Consider the following 7,552-nt stretch of genomic DNA (forward strand, 5'->3'; position numbering starts at 1 on the left):
GCTGTCTCTCTCTCTCTCTCTGTCTCTGTCTCTCTCTGTCTCTCCCACTCTCTCCCTCTCCCCCCGCCTCTCCTCTTTCTCTTTGTAAATACATTGCTTAGCATCCAGTGAGTAGATGATACTGTCTTTACCCAAACAGTCCCCTCGATTACTGTCACTGGAGACGCTTGGCCCTGTTTAGTATTTACAACAACTTTCTCTGGTTATCTGTCTGCTTTTATAGGGTATCACTTGAACAGCCACAGTGGGATGAAAACCAGTGTCCCTGTAAACATCAGTGCCAGTCCATTAATCAGTGTGTAGGGGTAATGTCCTAACAAGATTATTTGCTTTACTGCCTTTCTCCTCTGACACCTTCCTCAGTTATAGACCAGAATGAGGCCTTCATTTTCTGTTTGTCAGTGTTTTGGCTCACCTGAGTTGAAAATTCAAAGAAGGAGCATAGTCACAGGTGTCTCTATACTGGTTAGTTTTGTGCAGAACTCTGAAACTCTGTTCTTAAGGACATAACAGTGGCTGAAGTAGAAGGGCCTTAGCCAAGTTTCTTAGAGAAATAGGTATCTAAATGGGTATGATGGCTTGGTTTGTTTGTGGGTATTGGACATACAAACATTGGACATCAGCATTTTAAACCATTTCTTATTTCTCTCTTTTTGAGGACCCTTCTTCAAACATAGTTTTCCAGTGATCTGTTTTTAATATTCTCACAGACTTCCCTTTGCTGTGACTGGTCAATGAATTTTTCTCCAAGTAGGTATTATTGCTTTATCCATTGTTCAGTTGTTTTAGCTATATCTGAGTCTTCATGACTCATTTGGGGTTTTCTTGGCAGAGATACTGGAGTGTTTTGTCACTTCCTTCTCTAACTCATTTTACAGATGAGGAAACTGAGGCAAACAGATGAAGTGATTTGTCTCAGGGTCACACAACTAAGAAACCTGATTCCAGGTTCTTCATTCTATCGTCCACTGTGCCAACTAACTGCCCATGCCCTACCCAGCTGCTGTCTGCACAATTTTACCTGCCCCTTATTCTTCCAAATAAGATCTGGAAATTATAGTAGCTCACAAATGGAATGACCTAAAACTTCCATTTTCAGCCTAAAAATCAGTAGCCTAAATTCTGTGGAAAATTCTCTTTCTTGTTGGAACCAAAATACAGACTAAGTAGATAGGCCTCAACTGGAAGTGAAGTATTCAGATATCCTATATAGAGGCTACCTTTATTTCATTATCAAAATGTCCAAAAATGAAAAAGCAATATCCATCTGTCTTCAAAAATATGGTATTGCTAAGAATATTTTATATGACATGGTGGAATTTGTTAGATTGAGGGTAAGGTAAAATCTTAGGATGTTCCCTGAGTGATATTTTCTGAATTGTCAGGTCTAGGTCATCCTCTGATAACTGCTCGTGATTATTCTTTCTTTACCCATTCAAAAGATTCTTAACTTTCAAGCAAGTTCCATCTTCTCTAGTATCCTTCCATGATTATTCTAGTACACACAGAGCTTAGTCTTACCCTAAATGATGGGGGGGAAAGGAAATTGGCATTACCATTCATTAATCTTCTGTATTAGAAACTTTGGTCTTAGTTCCGAATTTCCCTTACCTGCAAATCTAGTCTCATCTGTTGAATCTACATCTGCAGTCTTTCACCATCATCTCTTTATTCCCACTGCCATCACCCTAGTCCAGTCCTTCATTGCCACCATCTTGGAGTATTGAAATAGTCCCATAATGGTCTTCCATTTAACACATCCTTTGTATTGCTAGCAGACTAATTGTCCATTTATGTAGATGTGGCCTTGGTATACTCCTTAAATGGGTTTGAGGCCTGTCAGTTCCTCTCAACCTAGTTTAGCCTTTTTGTTGATATGGTTTTACTAGGGTTTTTGGCTGCAGTGCATTATCCAGCTTCTTGGAGGTACAGATGAGAGTTGGGGGAAAGGCAGCCAGATGAGCAGCCCTGAGGAGGGCTTTGCAATATCTCATACCATGCCCCGCCCCCGGAGTCAGGAGGACCCGAGTTTGGTTCTGGCCTCAAACACTTAACACCCACCCACACGCGCAAAAACTAGCCGTGTAACCTTGGGCAAGTTACTTAAGCCCAATTGCCCTCCAAAAGGCAAAAAAAAAAAAAAAAAGTAAAGTGCTTGAAGGGGCGCCTAGGTGGCACAGTAAATAGAGTACTGGCCCTGGAGTCAGAAGGACCTGAGTTCAAATCTGGCCTCAAGCACTCAACACAAAAACTAGCCGTGTGACCTTGGGCAAGTCACTTAATCCCAATTGCCCTTCAAAAAGCAAAAAAAAAAATTTATATATATATCACACCACATACTGTTTTGATACATAAACTGAACCAGGTCAAGGGTCACTGATAGGCCTCAAACCCATAGATGAAGTAGGGGAATGTCTAACCCAAGCATGTGAAGACTTCCCCTGGAGTAATGGGTGAATGAGAACAGTTTCTTATAATGTCCATGAACAGGCAGCTGAAGCAGGTGCTGTGGAGTGCTTAGAGCTTGGTCAGGCATCAAAGATGCCAAGGTCAGCTGCTGCATCCCAGGCCATCGCCTGTCGTCTTGATTTTGTCTTGCTACTGGACTTTGATGACTCTGGAAGAGAGAGGGAGACTGACAATTTTGTGCAACTCTGCCTCACTTAAATCCAGTTCACTAGCAAGTCAAGACATCACCCATGATGTCATTGGTCCCCTTCAGAAATGAAGGACAAAGAGCAGAACTCCTCAAAAATCTCCAGTAACTTCTGTTTGCCGAAGTTAGAAAATTCAAACTATTCCAACTCTTTTGCATGGCAGTTAAGACTGTCAACAATCTGTCAAGATTGTTCATTTTTTAAAAAAGATAATTTGCCCCCCCCAATTGATCTTGATTTTGCCAATTTCCAAATGTTCCCATTGACAATTTTTTTTCTGCTTTTTTGGAGGGCAATTGGGGTTAAGTGACTTGCCCAAGGTAACATGGCTAGTTTTTGTGTTAAGTGCTGAGGTCGGATTTGAACTCAGGTCCTCCTGACTCCAGGAGTGCTCTACTCACCCCACTGACAGTTTAACAATAGGCTGTACAGGTTTGCGTTGCTTCAGCACTTGCCTTATTCCAAGAGCTAGCAGCTTCTTGAGTATAGGAATTTTCTATTTTTCCCACAAAACTCAGTTCAGTGGGTTTTTTCCGACTTGGATACTCAAGGCAATTTCCCTTCCTTCCATATAGTCTATCTTCCTTCTAGACTGGACCACTCAACCTCTGCATACTTTTTCTCCTTCAGGACTTTTGTACATGTTTCCTCTACCTAGAATGACCTTCCTCCTCCAGTCAGCCCATCCCTTTGAATTTGATACTTGAACACTGAATTGCAGGAAGCTTTATTTGCTTTTCCCCATTATACTGAAACCTTTCCCCAGAGACTTCAGATAACTTTTGGGGGGTTTTGTTTGTTTGTTTTGTGCCTCTAATACACTTAGCTTTTATAGAAAGAGATAATAGAAGATAGAACATTAATTGTGTGCCTACTATGTACCAAGTACACTGATAAGCCCTGGGGATACGAATAAAAGTGTTCTAGACCATTCCTGTCCTCAAGTAGCTTATTCTTTAGTTTAAAATTACTTTGAATTACAGGTATCTATCACATATAAGGACATGGTGGTGAATGTTTAACACTAAGTTCTCAAAAAATGTACACAGGACATTCCATCATTTTGTCTCAACAAAGGAAGGAAGGAAGGAAGGAAGGAAGGAAGGAAGGAAGGAAGGAAGGAAGGAAGGAAGGAAGGAAGGAAGGAAAGAAAGAAGGAAGGAAAGCAAGGAAGGGAAGCCCTGGTTTATAGCATTTGCCAGTTTGTAAATGCTCATACCAAAAGTTTAATAATCAGCTATGCGGATTGGAGTTGGCCTCAACACCCTTCGTATTCTATACATTTCTAAGAGGTAGAAGTTTCTTGAATGAAGGGATTTTTGTTTTCTCCATAAAACCCAGTCCAGTGGTCCACTCTGTCTAGATATTCAATAAATGTTTGTTAAATGGAAGCCTTACTTATTGCCTAGGCTTCTTCAGTCCTGTTTATTATCTCCCCATCGAACTTGTTCTGAGCTCAGATCTCTTTCTCTGTTTTGGGAGCCATCATAATGTAGGCAGACTTACTTTGGAATCCTGGTCAAGTCAGTTAACTAGTGGGAGACCCATTTTTTTAAAACTAAAAAATGGAACCAATAACACATTTTATATCTCCCTCACAAGGTTGTTGTGAGACTTCTGTGAGATAATGTGTGAAAGCAATTTGTAAATCTTAAAGTGCTAACTACATGTAGCCTGTTACCGTGGGTCTTATACTTATTTTGTTCAGGCCAGGGACCTTGAAGGAACATACCTCTGATTTCAAAAATGAGGAAGCTGAGGTTCAGAGAGGGTAAGTGGCTCTGTCTGTGTCACACAGAGTAGAAGAGTCAGATCTGGGACTCAAACTCAGGTCTCATTTCAGCCTTCAGACCTTGCACTACATGGTTTATTAATCAGAATGATGCCTCCACTGAAGTCAGACTCTAATGCCTCATTTTGGTATTGAGGTGACCCTGCATTCCTAAAGGCAATGTCAGGGCAGCACAAGTTTGGACACATTGTGCTAACCTGGAAAGACTGTGAAGCTGAGCCCAGCGTGGCGATGTGAAAGCTGTTGTCTGAGTCCCAGCCCATCACCATTCTGGCCACCAAATGATTGGGCGATTGATTCATTGATTCATTTTTTGGCTGCAGTAATTCATAGAGTGCCATAGAGTAAGATGAGAAGGCATTGTGATCTGTCTCTGAGGGGGGCATACCTGCACTGATGAAATCAGGCATCTTTTGAAATATTTGTGTATGAGCAGGAATGATGAGTTTTGGTGTATGCCATAAACTGCCCAAGTATGGGAAAAGGAAAAGCTTATAGGCTGACTTCAACTAGGTGTGGCTGCATTGCATTGTAGTCTTAATTTATTACTGGGACTTTTTTGTAAGTGTGAGCACAGGGAATATCAACCCATAAGGAGAGCTGAAATGGCTCCAGTGCATTTAAAGCAAAAACAAATAAGCAAACAAAAAACTCATCGAATCATTAGTTTTAGGAGTGTCTCATGAAGGCATTACCTTATGAAAACTTGGAAGTGCAATTTCAATTTATGAGGAAACTATAGGAAAATCAGACCATTTAGTTAAGGTTCAATGCTTTTCCTATTCTGGTGTCGTCAATGTATCTTACTTGGTGGCATCATAGACTAAAAACACGTTTCTGAAGTAGCCCGATCTTTGCAGAATGCTGATTTGGGAAGGGAGGAGTAGGCATGGAACAATGGCCCTGGACAAGTTCTTTGAAGTTTGTTTGGATTTTCATCTATCTGTTAAATGAAATTCAGCATGAATTTGAGCCAGTTACATCATTGCTACTTCTGTGACCCTGAGCAAGATATGTTCCCTTTCTGTGACTCAGTTTCTTCCCCTGCAAAAATCAGAGGCTGGGGAGGTAACTTTATCAGCTCTTTCAGCTCTTGATGTAAGGTCCTCTGAACAGATGAACCCTAAGGCCCCTTCCCACCTAGATCCTATTTTAAGTGCTGTCTTTCTTCTTTTTTTCTAAGAAACTGTTTATTGTGGTGTGATTGCTGTCACATTCATCCTGGGTCTTGGGGAAACTTAAAGTCTGTGTCTTCATTTTAAATAAGGTTCCCTGTCTCTTTAAGAGACAGTGATTCATATTACATCCTGGCAGATTTAAAGTGTCCTTCCCTTAATAATACCCCCCCATGCCCTCAATCCTTTATTAAATATTCATGAGAGGGTGGGGTCATATTTTTGTGACCTGAAAAAAATCCCATTAATAAATTTGTTATCTGACACAAAAACACTTTAGGGTGGAGAGCTATCAGCATAGGCTCCCATTTAACATCTGATCAGAAGTTGTCAGTAAATTGGGGCCTTTGTCTTTGCTGTGAGGCTCTTCAGCAGCATCACTAACAGGGTATTGTCTCTTGGTCATGTTGACTCCAATGAAACTGAATTATTGCCTTGATTGGAAACGTTATCAATGTGATTTCTGGTTCTGAGTGACTTGCACTGAGATTGACACCAGTGAACACTACAGCTCCCATGGAAAACTGCATTCTTGGAAAAGCCAAGCACTCTAACTGTTGGGGTCTGCTTTCCTAGCTAGGTGCTGCTGCCAAAGGTGGAAGAGGGAGCTCCTTTTTAATTTAGGAGACATAGATAATGCCGGTTGTTGGAGCTATTTTCCCCAGATAGATCTTCTTGTTGTTGGAAAACAGAAACCTGCTGTGGTTCCTAATAAAGGCCAGGAAGTTTTTTCTTCAAAGTTCGAACTTGTGAAGTTTGCAGGTGATTGCTTCTGTTGTCCAATCGCCGGCTTGAGAATCTAGGGGAAAACAGAGGGTCTTTTTGTCTGTTGAGATTTACTTTCTGCTCAGCTTAATCTTTTCCCCTCCTGCATTACAGACATGCAAATTTAAGCGAATTGGCAAAACGCTCCTGTTAGTTTCTTGCGAGTAGGGGTATTTTTTAAGGTGCATTTCAAAAGAGTTTCTTCGTATATTTTGGTAAATGTCTTCAAGCTTGGTTTAAAAAGAGAGACAGTAATGAGGGCAGGGGTTCGGGAGACAGAGAGATAGTTATTATTTATACAGACTCCTGTGTGGTGCTCTGAGCAGCCCTTTTTTCACTAGCACACACATAGTTTGGCAGGCGAACTCTTGGAAAAAAAAGGTTAAGGCTTGGTTATATCATTGAATGTGAAGTGAAAGTTATTTTCAAAAAGACTGTTTTCTAGGAAAATGTTTTCAGGGTTGCTTTTAGTCATTTCATTTCCTTCTGATTTCAGTGATTATTGTGAGCTATTGTGTTTGGTGGAGACTTCCAGGGGCAGACAATCTTTTCCCCCAGCAGATTTCCCTTAAAGGTTATGATTCTAAACTATTTGTCTGTAAGTGTAGGGGGTTTTTTTTGGGGGGGGGGGGCTGGGAGGGGCGTTTTTAAGAACTGTTTGATTAAAGGTAAGAGTGTGTGCTGTTTGCCAGGCTCTGCGGAGAACAGCCCTAAGCAGAGGCAGGTCAAAGGGTTAACAGCAATTAACCGGAGTTGCTTCAGAGACAAAAGCGTTATTTCACCTGCCGTCAGTAAAAAAAAGAGGAGGCCCATTGTGTAGGGGTGTTTGAACTGATTCTGTTTAGAGGCTGGTTGTGATTGGTGGAGCAGGGCGTGGCTGATTGGGTAGTTTTGCATCTTGTCAGCTCCGGAGCACCCTTGCGCGTGCAATCTGTCTGTAACCTGAGGAAGCTCCACACTGTACGTCCATACAGGCAGCCTTGGGAAAGCGTCATGGCCCAGCTCTCTGTTTGTGGCAGCTAAATGGAGTTTGGCAGGTTTGTCAATATGATTGATTTGGGGGATTTGGGTGGCTTCCCGGGGTACAGCGTGATCTCTTAATTTTGCATTTGGAGGAAAAATGAGGTTCTGCATTTTTAAAAAGTTGGGTGTTTTTTTTTTTT

The 7,552-nt window shown here is 41.4% G+C and overlaps 1 protein-coding gene across 12 annotated transcripts in view; it reads left to right on the forward strand.

Annotated features, from left to right (window-relative positions):
- The window catches only part of FOXP1 (forkhead box P1), a 689,298-nt gene that overhangs the window by 560,523 nt on the left and 121,223 nt on the right, over nt 1-7,552 (forward strand). Inside the window, exon 1 of one of the 12 annotated variants that reach the window (XM_069084106.1) lies at nt 7,273-7,426. The exons of the other annotated variants lie outside the window; for them this stretch is intronic. The gene's annotated coding sequence lies outside the window, so the exon portion shown is untranslated. Of the gene's footprint in view, nt 1-7,272; nt 7,427-7,552 lie in introns of those variants that run through there. 12 annotated transcript variants of the gene reach the window in all.

This window comes from Petaurus breviceps, unplaced genomic scaffold (assembly GCF_028583685.1).
Source record: "Petaurus breviceps papuanus isolate PSGF00001 unplaced genomic scaffold, PetGlider_PUasm1.0 174, whole genome shotgun sequence".
Lineage (NCBI taxonomy): Eukaryota > Metazoa > Chordata > Mammalia > Diprotodontia > Petauridae > Petaurus > Petaurus breviceps.